Below are 19,173 nucleotides of genomic sequence, written 5' to 3' on the forward strand. Positions count from 1 at the left end.
AGGATAATATTCCCCTGAATGTTTGAGTAACATAATAGATATTTCCTCTCAGGAAGAAAATCCAACCAGACAATGTGTATAAGACAAAGCAATACGATGGAATACAGGGGATAAATTTGGGGGAAATGGAATCAGTGGTAACCCAACCAACACCAGGATCAAATAAAACACATTAAGAAGAGAAGAGGAGTGCTATAGCACGACTGGCCGGGGGGGAGTGGAGGAGGAGAAATGATTCGGAAAGTTTTATCTGCTGAAGATTTTATAATTCTGGACTGTGAGTATTCTAACTATGAAGATAAGTTCTTGTAATAGCATGTCTGGAAAGGCTTAACTCTTGATTTTGCTGTAATTCAGAACAATAGACACCTACAAGGCTTGGTGTCTTATCAATATCTACCTGCCGGCGCAAAAAACACTGAGGCGTAGCCCTGGCCAAGAGCATCCCTGGTACGTTGACCTGCAAGAAACCAACTCTCAAATGGATAGTGGGACATCTGAATACCCCAATGGCAAAGGATGAACCTCAAGTCCTATCTCTCTATAGAAACAAAAATTAAAAAAAAAAAAACAAAAATTAATTTCAGATGGATCAAAGACTTAAAAATGTTAGCAAGAACTATAAGGATTCTAGAGGAAAACAGAATATCTCCAAAATCTTGGGGGGGAAGAAACAGATTTATTAGGACAGACATGAAAACTATAACATAAAATAAAAATTTAATACATTCAATTCATCAAAATTAAATATTTCTACACATTTTGAGGCATCTTTAAGGAAATAAACAGGCAAGCCACAGCCTGAGAAAAAAATATTTGAGAGAGATATATATATCTCTCTCAAATATACATACATACACACACATACTGACCAGGGCTTGGATACGAAATATATAAAGGACTCCTAAAATTAACAATAGCATGACAAACAGCCTAATAAAAAATAGCAAAAGACTTGAACACATCATAAAAGAAAATATACAAGTGGCTAAAAGGCACATGTAAAGGTTCTCAACATCGTTAGATATTAGAAAAATGTAAAACAAAACCAGATGATGCCAATTCCCCCCAACCAGAATGGCTAAGGTACAAATATTGGCGCTACTCTACATTAGCAAGCATGTGAAGAGGCTGCAGCTCTTGTACATTGCTAGTGGGAATGCGAATTGATACAATCCCCTCCCTGAAAATGCTGACTTCTGGGTCCTTCTCTGTAGCTTTCCAAAGAAATGGTCCCTCTAAGCACCTCCATCGCCACATTCTGGACCACCAAGCAAGTAGAACACACAGGTGTATGTGAGCGTCGTGCCCCTACCCTACCATATACGGGGGAAGGATGTCTTAGTTACTGTGTGTTTGCTAGAAAGATGTGAAGTTGCCATGAAAACATAACCAATCTAAAGCTGACTGTGACTGCACTGTCTTTCACCATTTACTCTTATTTTCTCCCTTTTCAAACTACACTGTGGTCTCTTTATTTCTGAGTCTCCAGAACCTAGTACTGTTCCCAGATTATAATGAGGCATAATAACTATAGGTTTGGTCACTTTCATGTGAAACCCACATAAAGGGAAGGAAAGAAATTGGCAGAAATGTCACCTGTTTGTATTATTCATTAATTAAAAAATATATTTGGAGCTATTATTTCTTATTGAGTTATTATTATTTTTTTCCCTTTTTTCCTCCTCCTCAGATTTTTTATTTACATCCAAGTGAGTTAATTCACATTGACACTGCAACTGTAGCTAAAATTGACATCATGTTCTAAATAAGGGACTAGGCAATTCTTGTATGAAATATAAGTCTGGTATGAAAATTAAATGCTTATCAATAACACTTCTAGGGAGCCATTTCCTTCCAAGGGGCCGTTTGGTTTGCATTCTGGGTCACTGCTGGGAAACTGAAGTCATAAAATTCATTTATTCCATGTGACTTGTATTACTTCAAGTTTCAGAGTTGGAAGGGACCCTGGAGACTACTTGGTCCAATTCCCCCCTTTTTCAATTGAGGAGATTAACCCCAGATGAAGACCACACAGCTACTTGAGACTTGGGATACGAATCTGGTCTTGCAGCTTCTGGGTCATTGTTTTCCCTTTACCTCAAGTAGGTAAGAAGAGAAATCCTGGGGATGGATTATTTTGGTGGTGGGGGGGGTGTTGGGGGACCAAGTGTCAGCTTTGGGGGGAGTAGGTTTATTACAGACCTTCCCAGAAGCCCTGTTCCTCAAAAGTCAAGCTATGCATCTTCTTTCTTCCCGTGTGTGTTTTGGTCAAGTGGTGGGAAGGGGGTGCTGGATACTAAAGGATCTAGAGAGAATGAAATTCAGCAACTTGTTTCACACAAGAGGAACCGAAACCAGAGGTTAAGCAACCTCTTCCTCCTCCTCCTCCTCCTCCTCCTCCTCCTCTTCCTCCTTCTTCTTTTAGCAACCATCTTCACCCTCCTTCTTAGCGAGAGCTAATTCTGTTGAAGCTGATTTTGAATACCGCACTTAATCACGATCTCTGGGCTATGTGCCTTATGGTCACGAGGCTCTCATTTCACTGATTGATAAGGCAGACAAATAGAGATGTGGTGCGCTGTGATGAGAATTTTGGCAGGAAATGAGATGGCCATTACCACTTGCGGCTCTCCTCTTTCTCTCTCTGCAAGGCTTCTTTTGAAATCTTCTTGTGTCGCCTTCCCATCGAGTAATTTAGCAGAGCTTCATTTAAATTGTGCTCATCTGCATTAATTCTCATAATGAAGAAGTATATTCCCAACTGGACTGGAACAAAGCCTGTGGTTACTTTGTGCCTTCTGCACCGTGTCCATTCCCCGGGGGGGCCTGAGATCATCACCAGTCAGAGTAGGAGCAGAGGAAGGAGGCGACTGGCAGGAGCAGGCCGTGGATTAAATGGAATAACATAATATGTGCCCTGAAGCCTAGCATGTATTCAACATTTGTGAGCTCCTAGTACCGTTGCCCTGTTATCATGGAGCACGATACAGCAAGTCCTTTAACCAGTCTAATGAGTTACTGTTTTAGTCTGTACTTTTGTTTTAAAATCTGAATATTGAATTGTATTTTATTTATTTATTTACTTATTTATTGGATATTGAATTTTAATTCCAAACAGTTATTTGATCATCTGTAGGAATGTCATAGGGGTAGAACCTTCTGGAACTGACATCAGAATGACTAAAATGAAAAGGCCCTTTTGACTACGCATCCTGACACACAACCTCCGAGGGTGGACAAGTAGGTAGTCAAGAGGCACCTGTATTGTCAACAAAACTCAAAGACAACCTACAGAATGGGAGAAGATATTTGCAAATGACGTTTCAGATAAAGGGCTAGTTTTCAAGATCTATAAAGAACTTCTTAAACTCAACACCAAAGAAACAAACAATCCAATCATGAAATGGGCAAAAGACATGAACAGAAATCTCACAGAGGAAGACATAGACATGGCCAACATGCACATGAGAAAATGCTCTGCATCACTTGCCATCAGGGAAATACAAATCAAAACTACAATGAGATACCACCTCACACCAGTGAGAATGGGGAAAATTAACAAGGCAGGAAACAACAAATGTTGGAGAGGATGCGGAGAAAAGGGAACCCTCCTACACTGTTGGTGGGAATGTGAACTGGTGCAGCCACTCTGGAAAACTGTGTGGAGGTTCCTCAAAGAGTTAAAAATAGACCTGCCCTACGACCCAGCAATTGCACTGCTGGGGATTTACCCCAAAGATACAGATGCAATGAAACGCCGGGACACCTGCACCCCGATGTTTCTAGCAGCAATGGCCACAATAGCCTAACTGTGGAAGGAGCCTCGGTGTCCATCGAAAGATGATGGATCAAGAAGATGTGGTCTATGTATACAATGAAATATTACTCAGCCATTAGAAACGACAAATACCCACCATTTGCTTCGACGTGGATGGATCTTCACTTATGCTGAGTGAAGTAAGTCAATCGGAGAAGGACAAACAGTGTATGTTCTCATTCATTTGGGGAATATAAATAATAGTGAAAGGGAATATAAGGGAAGGGAGAAGAAATGTGTGGGAAATATCAGAAAGGGAGACAGAACATGAAGACTCCTAACCCTGGGAAACAAACTAGGGGTGATGGAAGGGGAGGAGGGCGGGGGGCGGGGGTGACTGGGTGATGGGCACTGAGGGGGGCACTTGACAGGATGAGCACTGGGTGTTATTCTGTATGTTGGTAAATTGAACACCAATAAAAAATAAATATATTATTAAAAAAAAGAGTCACCTGTATTGTTCCCGACACATCTGACCTGGCCTGGGCTCTGCTATGCAGGTAGAGGGTCATTCGCTGTACTGAGGCCCGCAGAAGTAGAACATCCAGCGGAGGAGCCAGTTTGGCCATATTGCGGAGTTTGGGGAAGGCCTCTGATGGATTCAGGTGCTCAGCTGAGGACACAGCTTTCCAGAAAGTGATGTTCTCTCTGCACACAGCCTGTGAACCTTAGCCCGGCTTTAACCAGCAGGAGTGAACTAGTGAGCCAGACTCCCTGTCGATAGCTGGGGCAGACAGGTCTCACCCTTGTTTCTCCTCAGGAGTTGGCCTGGGAAATTTTTGTCTCGGTGGAGACAATAGCTCTGGATATTTGCATGAATATGTTATTGAAAGGACACCTGGGTGGCTCAGTGGTTGAGCATCTGCCTTCGGCTCAGGGTGTGATCCTGGAGTCCCGGGATCGAGTCCCACATTGAGCTCCTTGAAGGAGTCTGTGCCTCTGCCTGTGCCTCTGCCTCTCTCTCTCTGTGCCTCTCAGGAATAAATAAATAAAATCTTTTTAAAAAATGTTATTGAAATGTGTGGGGTGAAGGGCAGATAATAGAGGAGACCAGACCTTCACTGGATCATTGGCATGTGTAGCTTAGGCCATTCTAGGTGCCTGGGACCCCTAGCTCAGTGATTTTACTTCAGTCCTTACAATTTCAAGAATTCTCATGCTCTATGTTGAGGCTTTTGCTACTGTGGCCCTTTTTATTATTTTTCAACAAAATCCCTTACCCAGATATAAAAGAACTGTGTGTGTGAGGTTTCCTCCCTATTAACAAAAATGCACCTTGATCCTTTCCAAGAGATCCCATTTTCCTTGTACAATCCAGATGAAATGAAGTAACACATAGTAACACATATGCACTCATAATGTCTCATGTTCCCTTGGAGTCTCCCTTTGCCCATAAGGAACATTCTGGAAATGCTAGGGTTGTTGACTTAGTACTTTTCCTTTGACCATGCTCCTCCTACTCTCCCTCTCTTCCTTTTATTCTTGCTCCCTCCTCCCCTCCCCATAATCATTTTAATTATTATGAGGATCCAGTTTCTTAGATAACAGAAGAAGGGGTAGCTAGAGAACTTATAATGCAAATGAAAGAAAAAAGCCAATAAATCTAAGAATGAGGTGAAGTGCTAGAAAAGCCCAGTAGGGTAGGTACCAGAGTTTTAAGATGGGCACTGAGTATGGGAGACAAAATGTTCCTAGGGTGTATCTCCCATCTACATGGAATATATTGAAGATGGAAGAGCTGAAGAGAGAGGGTGCTTAAGATGTTTGAGTCTGGGGCAGTCCGGGTGGCTCAGCGGTTTAGCTCCTGCCTTCGGCCCAGGGCGCGATCCTGGAGTCCCGGGATCGAGTCCCATGTCAGGCTCCCTGAATGGAGCCTGCTTCTCCCTCTGCCTGTGTCTCTGCCTCTCTCTTTCTCTCTCTCTGTGTCTCTCATGAATAAATAAATAAAATCTTAAAAAAAAAAAAAGATGCTTGAGTCTGGACTAAGAAGGTGGCTCCTCAAGAGATGAAACAATATTTAACTTGAATTGCTTTTAATGACTATTTCATCATCTGTTTTTCTTTGAATTAGGTGGTATTTTTGGACTTTGGTCCTCAGATTGGGAGGAATTATATTAATGTTCTTCAAAAAACAAAAACATAGTGAACCCATCCCTGCACCAAGTGCAGAAACCTTGTTGGAAGAGAGAAGGGTGTCTTTCAATGAACACTCAGAAGTGTGGCCAGTGCCATTGTGTCCTGGCCTCACCTCCTGCCCTCAGAGCCTCTCGTCTTTGGGAGCTAGGAGAACAATACCGGAGTTGCTCTCCCTGCTGCAGGGCCGCCGTGCTTCAAGGCTGCTGATGACACTTTGCTGAGTGTGCAGACGTACAGTCCCCGGCCAAGAACCAACGCATGCCATCGTCAGCCTGCCTCTCCTCACTCAACTCCTCTCCTGATGGTGCTCCACAGACTGCAGGAATTAAAGTCTTCACTGAACCCAAAGAGTCAATTAGTCTAATAGAATGAAGGAAAAGAAAAATATCAAAGAACCTAATAAAATTTCAGAATATGTTGAAAAAGCCCATTTTTAAAATAATAAATTTATTTTTTATTAGTGTTCAATTTGTCAACATACTGAATAATACCCAGTGCTCATCCCGTCAAGTGCCCCCCTCAGTGCCCGTCACCCAGTCACCCCCACCCCCCGCCCTCCTCCCCTTCCACCACCCCTAGTTCGTTTCCCAGAGTTAGGAGTCTTCATGTTCTGTCTCCCTTTCTGATATTTCCCACTTAGTTTTTCTCCTTTCCCCTTTATTTCATTTCACTATTATCTATATTCCCCAAATGAATGAGACCATATAATGTTTGTCCTTCTCGGATTGACTTACTTCACTCAACATAATACCCTCCAGTTCCATCCACACCGAAGCAAATGGTGGGTATTTGTCGTTTCTAATGGCTGAGGAATATTCCATTGTATACATAAACCACATCTTCTTTATCCATTCATGAAAAAGCCCGGTTTAACCGAAAAAGAGACATAAGGAAACCCACAACTGTAGTTGAATATTTCCACACTTCACCCTTAGGAATAGATGGAACAAGTAAGCAAGGATATAGGATACTCAAACAAAAGCATCACTTATTTTTACCTAGTTAGTAATTATAGAAAGAACAGAATTCTCACAAGAACAGAATACACAGTCAGGTGCACATTGGTCATACATCAAAATACACAATATTCACAGGAAACTTAGAAGAATCTTAATTATATAAAGTATATCTTCTGAACAAGTTGAACTTAAAATAGTAGAAACATACCTGAAACATCCTTAAATAATTGAAAACTAAACAATGCACTTTAGGTAACCCATGGATGAAAGAAGTCGCAAAGGAAATTGGAAAATATTCTGCATTGAATGAAAATAAAAACACAGCAGTAAAAGCAGTGCTTAGAGGGAAACATATAGCATTAAATGTTTATTTTGGAAAAAAAAGGATCAAAAGTCTTAGATGGGTCATTTAAGCCTCCAGCTTAATAGATTAGTAAAAGAAGAGTAAATGTAATAATAACAGGAAATAATAAAAAGTAAGAATTAGTAAAAATTAAGAGCAGAGGTTAATAAAACAGAAAGCAAAAATACAATAGAGGAAAATCAACGAAATAGTATCTTGTTGCTGTGAAAAGCCAGAAGAGTCACCCTGACATTCTCGCGTGGACTGATTTGCACATATCCATCATACGCAGACTTTGACAGATGCTTAATTTTGTTGCTGTTCCTCTTTCCGATTCTATTCCTGGGGGATCAGTCACACCCAGTGCAGCGAATTTAGTTGTTGGAAGGTTATAGCTTCCCTCTGTGTGCCAATCCGTATCGGTGTCCCTCCGCAGTACTGGCCAGGAGGAATCGATCAATCAATTCCTCTTGGAATTTGATTAAGATCAAATCTTAACCACTTGCCAGACCTGAGAGATGGTCCTGGATGATCATAGTTAGTGACTAGCTTTAGAAGTTACCAAACACCCAAACTTGGTTTTCAGAGACTTCCCTTTACAGGGATGTGCAAAACTTGCCTATTTTATACTCTTTTAATGGCCTCACAGACATTCCAGACTTCTGGCGTCCAGGGAAGACCTTTGAGTCTCCTCTCCCCTCATCCCCAATTTGTTTTGGCTCCCAGGCTTAAACGCGCCTCAGTAAGTGACATTACTAAATACCTGTTGTCTGCTGTATGTAGGAGAACACCAACGTGCTCTCTCCTTCTTCATCTCCCTCTTTTAATCCAACAGCAAGACCTGCGTCTCCCATTTCCAGTATAGATCTGGGATCTGTGTCTCCATTCCTATTGCCAGTGCTGTGGTCCAGTCCACCATGATCTCTCCCCTGAGCTAGGGCAATAGCCTCCTCCGTGGTCTTTTCACATCCCTCCTTGCCTTCTTCCAGTCTGTTTCCGTCACAGCAACCAGAGTGGTCTCTTACATACACAAATCAGGTCATGATACTCTCCTCAAATCCCCCCTTGGTTATGTAATGCTCTTAAAAATACTTGAAACTTCTGATTAGGATCATCAAAGTCTTGAATGGTCTGACATTTACTCATATCACCAAAGTGATCTCAATCTGCTTTCTCTAGCCAACCGTGTGCATGTTCTCATTGGCCTTTTTTTTTCTTCTCTTCCTGGAGCATGTTGAGTGATCTTCCAGGGATGTTGGCAATCCCATTCTCTGCCAGGAACATGTTCTTGGCCACCACACCAGCTTCCTTGATAGTATCACTTTCCAGGGGAGTGTCAGCTCTTCCGAGGAGCGTTCCTGACCATTTTAAGTAAGTTACCTTCACTCCCACCCTCATCACCACCCTGTCGTCTCACTTTGTGCCCCCCCCCCCCGCCGCAGAGTTTGTAAGTGCCACGACAGTGGAAGTTCACACCCATTTTGCCCGCCATTATGCATGTGACATCTAGCCAAGTACCTGGAAACCAGCAGTTGTTCAGTAGAGACTTCAGGGCCCTCGTGCCTATTGTCTCCTGTTTTGAAGAACTCTTCCCTCATTTTCATAGGTTCTGCTCCTTCTCGTGTGTCTCCTGGGCTCTGCTCACCAGTCACCTCCTCAGAGACGCCTTCACCTTGTAAGCCTTCTCACTACACCCACCCATAGCTCTCTTTTCCTTAGTTAAGCCTTTGTTATCTTTATTCTTCCCACCTGATGTTACATGACATCATCTATTGTTTATTTACTTGTTGATTGTCCATCTTCCCCTGGAGAATATGACTCCACAGAGGCAGAGACTTTCCTTAGTGCTATTTCCCCAGCTCTGAAAATAGTGCCTAGAACACAGCAGATACTTCATAGATATTTACTGAGCAAATGATAGAGAAAGCCAGGCAAGGTCATGCTTAATATCATAGTGAAATGATTGTGAAGATTAAAAAATGAGCTGGCACTGAGGCCCAGTTAAACCTTAAGCATTTGGGATTTTAAGCCCTTGCTCCTGGCTCCACCCTTGCGCCGTAAGATGAGCAGAGGAAATGATCCAGAGTATCGGCCTCCTTAATTCTTTCTAGGATCCCATGTATTTTCACTTCACTTTGGCGGCTTTGTGTGAGCTTTGCATTCATCTTTTAGCTGTTGGGAAGAAAAGGTAAAGTGAATGGAAGAATGAACATTTAAATGAATAAATGGGGCCATTCCTAGTGGATGCTTGAAGGTGTGTGTCATTTTTCACTTGTAGAGTAATAAATGGCTTGCAAAGCATTATTGACATTCGAAACAAGAATCTTCCAAATCTGGTGCATGACCGATCTATCTTATGTCTATAAGAAAAAAATATATGTTTTAAAAAAGATACCTCTCCGAAAAACCCAGAGAGTGTTACCCATATTTATCTCAGGATGCCTTCTCCCATTCATAGAACCTAGATCATTTCAATGCATCCTAATCGATATTTTTCAGAAGGTCACTCACAGGGGATTAAATTTGAGTGCTTGTTCATTCATTGTGCCATTCATTGAGTCCTTACAGATATTCTGGGTTGATACTTGTCAAAACTGAAAGATTATTTTCAATAATCAAGGAGCTTATTTTAAATATGTTAATCTATTTTTCAAAAACTTTTCTGACTTAAAAAATGACAGGTTTCTGTGTAAATATATATCAAATGTGTATGTAAGAATATGCATGGATATATATATATATATACACACATATATAGACACACAAATCAATTGTAAGAAAACTGTTGTAACGAGTCAACACGTTTTTGATTATGAAACTTGATTGTAAAACATATATTCACCTGCTTGGTAAAGAACGGTCATAGGGAGGTGTGGCATTAGGTGTGTATAATCTTTTCTTAGAAAGACAAACTGTGTAAGTGCTTTGTTCTTTTGTCTTGTGTGTACTTTGACCCATGATTATTTGGTACAAATTCTTTTTTTTTTAATTTTTATTTATTTATGATAGTCACAGAGAGAGAGGCAGAGCACAGGCAGAGGGAGAAGCAGACTCCATGTACCGGGAGCCCGATGTGGGATTCCATCCCGGGTCTCCAGGATCGTGCCCTGGGCCAAAGGCAGGCGCCAAACCGCTGTGCCACCCAGGGATCCCTATTTGGTACAAATTCTGAGTTATTTCCCTTAGTAGGAAATAAACAAGACCACACATTTGTAAGGTGTCTGGCCAAGGTCATGGATATAGCCTAGAGCCCTAAAACCAGTTTTCTTGGGGCAGCTTTCACTGGGGCATGGAATTTGGGTGTACATCACGCCCTGGCCAGTGAGAAGCAACCTTTTAGTTCCCGAGCTGATGTGCCAAGACCTCTTCTCTTGCTAGGGGTGGGTTGGAAGTGTAGACGTCAGGACCACAGGCTCCTTATGCTATGTGGGTCATTCAGCACCGTGCCCCGTCTTCCTGTCGTGAACAGCTCGGGTGGTGAGACCCTCCTGTCGTTGAGTGGCTGCTCACCAGCCTCAGAAGGAAACGCACTGACATGAGCAAAACCCTCAAGGGGAAGAAATGGGGAAACCGAAGGTGAGAAAGTAAGAAGGCTCTGGAACGGGAACGCGTGTGATGCCGAATGCCTCTCGGAATTAATTGCTACTGTTGGTTCCTGAGAATCTTTCAAGAGGATAGAAACTGAGGGGGGAAAAAAACGACAATGGAATCTGGAGTTTTTTTTTTTAGCCTGAGGAAGCGAAGCTATAGGTGCCCCTTAAATGACCAAGCACACTGGGTCAGGTTAAGATGCTGATTCTTCCCTGTCCCCCAAAGCCTGTAAAACAGGCTGAGGAAGCCCGAGTCCACAGGAAATATAAACCAGAACTTTTCCGACCTGGGGTTCCCAGCCAGGAGGTGCAACAGAATCACCTGGGATCCTCCTGCAGTGTACGCACACCTGGGCCCCCTCTCAGGCTTACTTCTTTGTAGGGTGGGCCGGAGAATCAGCATTTCAGTTTGGACTCGCCATTGGGTTGGCCCTTCCCTCTTCCTTCTTCATCTTTCGGAGCGCCGGGTGCCTTGGAAAGATCTTCCCAGTCTCTGTGGCCCTAACCTCCCTCTGGGCCCGAGGCTCGCCTTCGGCAGGAAGGTAGCCTCCTGCGGACCTGCCCACGGCGCAGGATCTGGTTGGAAGGGGACAGGTGCGAGTTATTTGTGATCATTGGCCAGTTTTCCCGAAAGAATATAACAAATATATTCAAAGACGCCATTACTCTGACTAGTGTTTTTTTTTTTTCTTTCCAGGCATACTTGAGTAGGCACTTTCTTTGCTTTACTGTGTTAATAAGTAACTCTTCGTATGTGCTAGAAAAAAATCTAAACGTGAAAGCGTCTAACAGTGAAAGAATAAATAGAAATAAATCAAGCGTAAGATAAAAAAGAAAGAAAGAAGAAAGAAAAAAAGAAGAAAAAGAAAAAGAAAAAGAGAAAGAAAAAGAAAATGAAAATGAAAGAAAAAGAAAAAGAAAGAGAAAAGGGAAGGGGACAGGTGGTTTTCTGAAAGGCCAGCAGAGGGAGCCCAGAAAGGCGCTCTCCTCTTGCCGCGTTTCTGTGGCTGCGGATGTGACAAACTGGTAATTTTTTTCTATCATTTGGAGCAAATTAAACCAGGCTCCTAAGGTCCTGAAATTTGGCAAGTGAGGGTGCCTGGCATTTCAGCCCCGCTTTGCCACGCGGCACGGATGTAACGCGCTGGTGCCGATGTGGACGTCCCCGCTGCCCCATGACCCTTTCTGGGAGGGTGACAAAGAGCAGAACCAAACTGGACTCCGGATTACAAGACAAAAGGCCAATACATTTCTCTTTGGATTTCTTTTTTTTTTATTTCTAACTAAAGAATCCCGTTCCTTAGGGTGACGGTGTTATTCTTTCTGAGAGGGGCCCTATTGGAGGCCTGAGCAAGCTCCTCTTGTTTGATCCTTACCCGGCTAATTACTTTAGATAAAATGAAGTGGGTGTCATGCTGGGTCTGCAGATGAGTCAAATAGGTAATATATAAATGAAAAGGAGAATCAGCCACAGAAAGGGAGGAAAAAAACAAGAATTCAACCCAGTTTTACAATTGCAAAGAGAAATGGAGATACTTAAGGGAAAAAAAAAACGAATTATAAAAGAAATGTGCTGATGAATAGAATCCTTTCAGGTCCTGAGCAAATGGAATAATAACAATAAGTCTGTACTAGTGGGGGAACTTGGGATTATTCCCTGGGTATTGGTGGGAAATGATGACCAGACCGGAAAGGAGCATAAGTATTACTTGAATCAGAGCCCCTATTCTTCAGATGGTGAATGAAATAGCGATTTTAGAGTGAATTGGGCTAAAAATAGCTAGAAGACTTTTCTTTTTTTCTTTCTTTTCTTTTCTTTTCTTTTCTTTTCTTTCTTTTTTCTTTTTCTTTTCTTTCTTTCTTCTTTCTTTCTTTCTTTCTTTCTTTCTTTCTTTCTTTCTTTCTTTCTTTCTTTCTTTCTTTCTTTCTTTTTCTCATTCATTCACTCAGAAACCTCTGCAATGGGTCAGCGTCGGCTTTTCTGGATTCTGGTAGGCAAATGCCAGCCTAGGAGCTCTCAGAGTTGTTCTAGCTGAAGGACACACTGGGGTTTGGGCCTGTAGCGCCCAGCCCAGCTGGCTCCGGACACTGCCCACCGCCTCTTCCAGAAAGATGGTTCTGAGAGGCAGCACCTTGTCAAGAGGCCAGAGCCCCCAGGTTCCTGGCAGCTTCCCGAGGTTGAAATATATGCCCCCTGACGGGTGCTCGGTGGCCTTCTCCTGTTCTTCTATAAGCGGGTGTCACGGGGGGCTGACCTGCCCCTTGGGACACAGGGGCAGTGCCTTCAACTCTCTCATGACTCGGCCTGTGGGAAGTGGCCTGTTGGTCCCGCAGGCCGACCAACCTTACGTTATCCTCTGAACATCCTCGGCCTTCTGTTTGTCTTCCTAGGTTGTCGGGGTCGCCCCATGTCAAAGGTGGAACATTAGCCGCTTTAGTTTCCACCGCAACACGTGGGCACGACTCACACAGTGTGGATGAGGCTCCTGGCTGAAGACGGTCCCGCGGAAATGACGGGGAAGGTCCAGGTGATCGCAAACCACAGCCCGTCCCTCTCAATCGTGCCATTTTTCTCTCTTCTTCCTCTCCGTTCTCCACTGGATTCCCTGAGGAGGTCCGGCGGTTTCTCCGCTTATTTGCAGAGCATTTCACCTTTTTCTCTTGAGCCTTGGTTCTGGGCTTCATGGTGGCCTGTGCTGGTGGTGGCGGTAGCGGTGGCGGTGCTGGTGCTGGTGGCGGTGGTGGCAGCCTGGAGAGGAGTGGAGGTGAACTGTTCCCTGGGTTCTTTTCAAATTATTTTTCAAAAGGGAAGCGTGCCATTCTGAAGGCAAATTTTGGTGCAAACCGTTGGTTAATATTTTGTCAACATCCCCGTGATGGTTTTAGGTCAATTACTGGTATCCTTGAAAGATAACCACTTCATGTGACTCAGTTAAGCTTGATTCACAGCCTTGATCTTGAGAAGTCCATGGAAATGGCTGGTTGGAGAAAGGAAGTTGAGACCTTTTAGTAGGAAAAACATGCCTATAAAGGTTTTCTTATTAAAGAATAGTAGTTCAATAATACTGATGAAAAGAAAAATCCAATCCATTCACATGGGCGCATGAGCATAATAAAATCTATCGTCACTTCCTTTCGTCCCCCTCCTCTCCCACCTGCTTCCCCAAGGTCGCCACTTGTGACCATTTCTGATTTTACTTCTTCTGATGGTTATAATCATGACTTCCCTGAACGAGCGGGATGACTAAGCTTTGAGCGTGGGGGCGGGCTGTGCGCCCCACAAGGCTTAACTTGAAACACGTGGGCAGGAAGTCACGTTAGAACCGCTCAAAATGCCAAAACAGGATGGGCCCTCTCCCCGCAGGCTGGGTGCCCAAATCCAGTGATCCTTAAGCCAGCACCATCAGCATCATGTGGGAGCCCCGCAGAAATGCAGACTCTCCCGCGCACCCCGAGACTCAGGGAATCGGAGCCTTTGGGGGTAGAGCCCAGAAATGTGTTTGTTTGTTCTTTTCTCACAAGTTCCCCAGGCCTTTCTGATGCCCACTGGAGTCTAAGGAGCTTGGCTCTGAGGCACCCACAGAAAGCCCATCCCTCTTGCTAGGGACTGGTTCAGGGCTGCGCGTGTGGCCCTGACCCGGCTAAGGAGATGTGCTAGGAGGTTGGCCTGGAAGGCTTCCGGGAAAGAGCTGTTGCTCGCAGACAAGAGGCCTGGAAGAGGGGGGCCCTCCTCAGGCCTTGTGCCAGAGGTTTCCACGTCTCGCAGGGAGGGTGCAACTGCCGCCGCTGTCCTGTGGTCCTGATGCACTGAGCAGGGGACCCGGTAAATGGCAAGACTCTGCAGGCCTCCTGCTATCCCGGAGCTTCCCAGAGCTCCGAAGCGAACCGTCCTGGAAGCGTCCGACCCTGGACGGTGTGGGGGGGAGAAGACAGGACAGCGAGCCTCCGCCACCGTTCACTCCGCAGGCATCGTTCGTTCTCCTGCCCCTGCTGCCCCTGCTGCCCCGTCTGTCCGGGCCGTGTGCTGGGCCAGGGTCCCTTCTGGCCGGTGTTTATCCTCCCTGTGACTACCCGCGCCCGGTTCCCGGAGATGCCCGGGAGCCCTTGGCCTGCTGAGCCTCTGCTCTGCCCCCTTCTGCCCCGTGGCCTGCGAGGCCGAGAGGCCGCGGGGGGGGGGCTTGGGGAGGGCCGGAGGCCGGGGTGTTGCTTTGCTCGCCCCTGCTGACGAGCGGTGCCCAAGTCAGTAGAAGCGAAGACGCAGCGGAGAAGGAGGGGAGCCGGCTGCCCAGTGGGGTCTCCTCTGCAAGGTCCGGGGAAGCCCTGTGGGACCCATGCGGAGGCCGCAGAAGTCACTCTTACCCCGACCTGCTGTGGCCGGGAACGGGCGGCGAGGCCGCGGCCTCAGGTTGCTTGCACCTGCCTGGAGCTCGGCCCAACGGCCTTCCCTCCCGAAGAGTGACTCAGAAGACGCGGACTGCGGGCCCTTCTGCTTGATGAGTCTCCACGACCTAAGTTTCCATCGTCCAGCATATGACGACGGAGCACGTACACACAGTGCTCGCTATTCCACCCCAGCCACGCCACATAATCTTGAAGTAGCACTTACTTTGGTGAGAAACCACCGTAGGGTCTCTAGGGCCGTCTCAGGCATCTGTATTCTGGTTTTTTAGAGTTTTCTGACCTAGACTTCCTTCAACCTGATGTGGTTTTGCCACAGCTGCTGTTTCTCTTTACTCTCCGACCCTAGTTCGCCAAAACAATACGTGCAATTCTCTCTTTTTAAACATCAGAATGAAAAAAATAAAATAAAAAAGAAATAAACGTCAGAATGTGACCTTCTGTTTGTCTACAGGTGCGTGGCTCGTGTGCGTTCCTTGCTGCTTCTCCTACACGTGGGTGCATGTCAATCGGCCTCGTGCTGCTTCTAAGCAGGGAGCCCCCTTGAAGGGTGAGGCTGGGCAGGGGCGCCATGATCCGGCCTGAGGGTGGTGAGGCTTTGGCTGGTTCCAGAACTCAGTCGATTCACTCTTTTTTTTTTTTTGGCTTCAGATTCTTCCTCTGCAAAAAACAGAGATTAATCACAGCCCCTGACAGGTTTGTGGTGCTGAGTCCTGACAGGGCTGGTCGGTAGCCCCGGCATGTTGTGGAAGTAAAACCAGAGGTCTGAAGCATAAACAAGGCCGCTGTCACCACCACCGAGAGAGGGAGCGGCCACTCGACCTTCAGTGTTTCACCTAAGAACCAGACGCGTATCCTTACAGTTTTTCTTGTCAAAATGTTTGTCATCTGCAACGTCCTCAAGAGGACAATTTTGGTTTCTTTAAAAATGGGGGTGAAAATTTGAAGGCATATTTTAAAGCATTCTAAGTGCAGAGAGCTTTAGGATCCCCCACCCCTCCCCACACACTTACTCCCATGTGATTTGACAGGTTTTAAATTCTCTTTCCAAATCCAATTACTTAATTTTAATAGAAAAAGCTCTGTTTTTTTTTTCTTTGCACTCCTATTTCGTTGGTTTCAACTAATCAACTTCATCATATGATTAAAATATATGATTAGGGTAAGTACAGCTTGGATCACCCTGGCATGCATTTGCTTGGGAACGGATCCAACCGAGAGTATGTACAGTTCACTTGGTGGGAGTGGACGTGAATGACGTGCTGCCCGTCATGAGCGCTCTGCAGACCTGGGCACCTGTCAAGGAATTTTGCAAAGACCCGGATAGACTTGGGAACTGCCAACGGACAAGTCCACTGGTGGAGACTCTTGTGTGCCAATCAAATGTGCCCCCTTCGAAGTGGTCCCCTGGACCCTGGCCGCTCAAACTGTGGGGACCAGCTGCACGGGGTCATCAGGAGCATGTTAGAAATGCAGAAACTCAGGGTTCACTCCAGTCCTTCTGAGTCAGAATCTTCATTTTTTTCAAAAAAATTATTTTATTTAAATTCAATTAATTAACATATAACATATTACTTATAAGTTACGGTTTCAGAGGTAGAGGTCAGTGATGACTCATCAGTCTTACATAAGCCCCAGTGCTCATCTCATCACGTGCCCTCCTCAGTACCGGTCACCTGGTTTCCCCATCTCCCCCTGCCCCCCGCCCCTCCAGTAACCTTCAGTTTGTTTTCCATGATTAAGAGTCTCTTACGGTTTGTCTCCCTCTCTGATTTCATCTTGTTTTATTTTTTCCTCTCTTCCCCTGTGCTCTTCTGTTTTGTTTCTTAAATTCCACATACGGGTGAGACCATATGATTATTGTCTTTCTCTGACTGATTTATTTTATTTAGCGTAAAATCCTATTGCTTCTCAGCCTTTTGGCTAAGATCAAGTGTAATATTTGTTCTTACCAGAATCTCCATTTTAACAAGAACCCAGGGAAGTCTAGGAATCACTACTCTAGGGTCTGCTTTAGGGCTTCTGTTCTCACTTCATACACTCTCTGGGGGGAGCTCATCTACTTTTGAACCTGGTATGAAATAGGCAGGTCATAAATATGTGATACCCTTGTTCTGAAAAAAAAAAAATGAGAAAGTTTGTTTTGTTGGAAATTGCCTCCAGAGCCAGCTTATGGGCCGCCCAAGAAAATAAGTTTTATAATCGTATACAACGAGTTTCTGCTTGCTACTGTAATAAATCACTACAATCTCAGTGGCTTAAAACAACACGGATTGATTCTTAGATGGTACTGGAGGTCAGAACTCCAAAATTGGTCTCACTGGGCTGAAGTCAAGGTGTCTGCAGGGTGAGCTCCCCCTGAAGGTTCTGAGGGGACATCTATCTTCTTCTTCCAGTTTCAATTTTTTTTTAATTTATTTTTTTAAAGATTTATTTGTTTATTCATGGAGACAGAGAGAGAGAGAGAGGGGCAGAGACACAGGCAGAGGGAAAAGCAGGCTCCATGCAGGGAGCCTGACGTGGGATTCGATCCCGGGTCTCCAGGATTATGCCCTGGGCTGATGGTGGTGCTAAACCTCTGAGCCACCCGGGCTGCCCCTTCTTCCAGTTTCTAGAGGTCATCTGCATTCTTTGGCTCATGGCCTCTCTCTCTCTCTCTTTCTTTCTTTTTCTTTCAAGATTTTATATATTTATGAGAGAGAGCAGAGGGAGGGGCAGAGGGAGAGGGACAAATAGACTTTGTGCTGAGTGCTGAGCTCCACATGGGGCTCGATCTCAGGACCCCCAGATCATGACTTGAGCTGAAACCAAGAGTCAGACGCTTAATGGACTGAGCCACCCAGGTGCCCCTCATTAGCCCCTTTCTCACCTTGTTCCATAATCACATCAATCCCCCCCTGCTTCCTTCTTATAAGGGCCCTGTGGTTACACTGGACCCACCTGACAATCCAAGACGGTGTCTTCATCTCAAGATCTTTGACCCAATCACATCCGCAAAATCCCTTTACCCGTTCTCATGTTCTGTGGATTTAGCATGTGAACATCTTTAGGGGTCATTAGTCAGCCTTTTTACAACCTAGTTGTCAACTATTGCCTAGAGGAAATTTAGCATTATTATTATTGCTATTTAACAATGGCTGCTGTTGTCCGGGAGCTTCCCATACAGGGAGCCTAATCTTTACAAGTCTAGCCCACAGTCGGTATCATCAACTTGTCCTTGTAGATAAGAAGGGTTCAGAAATCACAATGAGATGGAGCAGGGGTTGCTCTCGTGAATCCAGGTCTACCGAGCGCCTCTTGGCCCCTGGCTCATGTCACCAACATAAGCACCTGATGTATTTCCAAACTTAGCACGTGAGATGTCAAACAGCCCAGGTTTGTCCAGTTACCTGTTATGTCTATTGGTCTAAGGTTCATGCTTATTTTAAGAAGGAGTCTTTAAATGTAATGCAGCGACCAAGGTGATGGTTTTGGTGAAAAACCCTTGCAACTTCCTGCTCGCTATCAGCTGACTGATCAGGACTCATTTCTAGAAATCACACACCCAGACAGGGAGGGTCCCCACCTTAAAAATCACAGGAGCCAGGCAGAAATGTTGCCTGGTGGCAGGAGGTGGTTTGAGAGATGCCATTTTGATGAGATTCTATGATAAAGTGCAGCTCAAACTTTTGGTGGAGCAGAGGAGTGAAGCTGGGTCAGAACAGAGCTTGTAGACGTGGAAATATTTCAAATAGTTTTCCTAAAAAAGAAAAAAATAATAATTATAACAACTCTTCTCCTTGCCCTGGAAGCTTTGCTATGGGCAGAGATCAAATTCCCCTCGGTTCTGTGGCCGTAATCACTTTGTTATTGGAATCAACCGGAAGAGCACCTTGTTGCCGCAGAAGGACCAGTGGGTGCTTTCAGCATTTCCCCACCTGCCACATT

At 44.9% G+C, this 19,173-nt stretch overlaps 1 pseudogene; it reads left to right on the plus strand.

The window, feature by feature from the left end:
* Positions 1-17,149: 17,149 nt before the first annotated feature.
* On the plus strand, positions 17,150-17,310 carry LOC112675733 (U2 spliceosomal RNA; annotated as a pseudogene).
* The last annotated feature ends 1,863 nt before the right edge of the window (positions 17,311-19,173 follow it).

This window comes from Canis lupus, chromosome 10 (genome assembly GCF_003254725.2).
Source record: "Canis lupus dingo isolate Sandy chromosome 10, ASM325472v2, whole genome shotgun sequence".
Classification (NCBI taxonomy): Eukaryota; Metazoa; Chordata; class Mammalia; order Carnivora; family Canidae; genus Canis; species Canis lupus.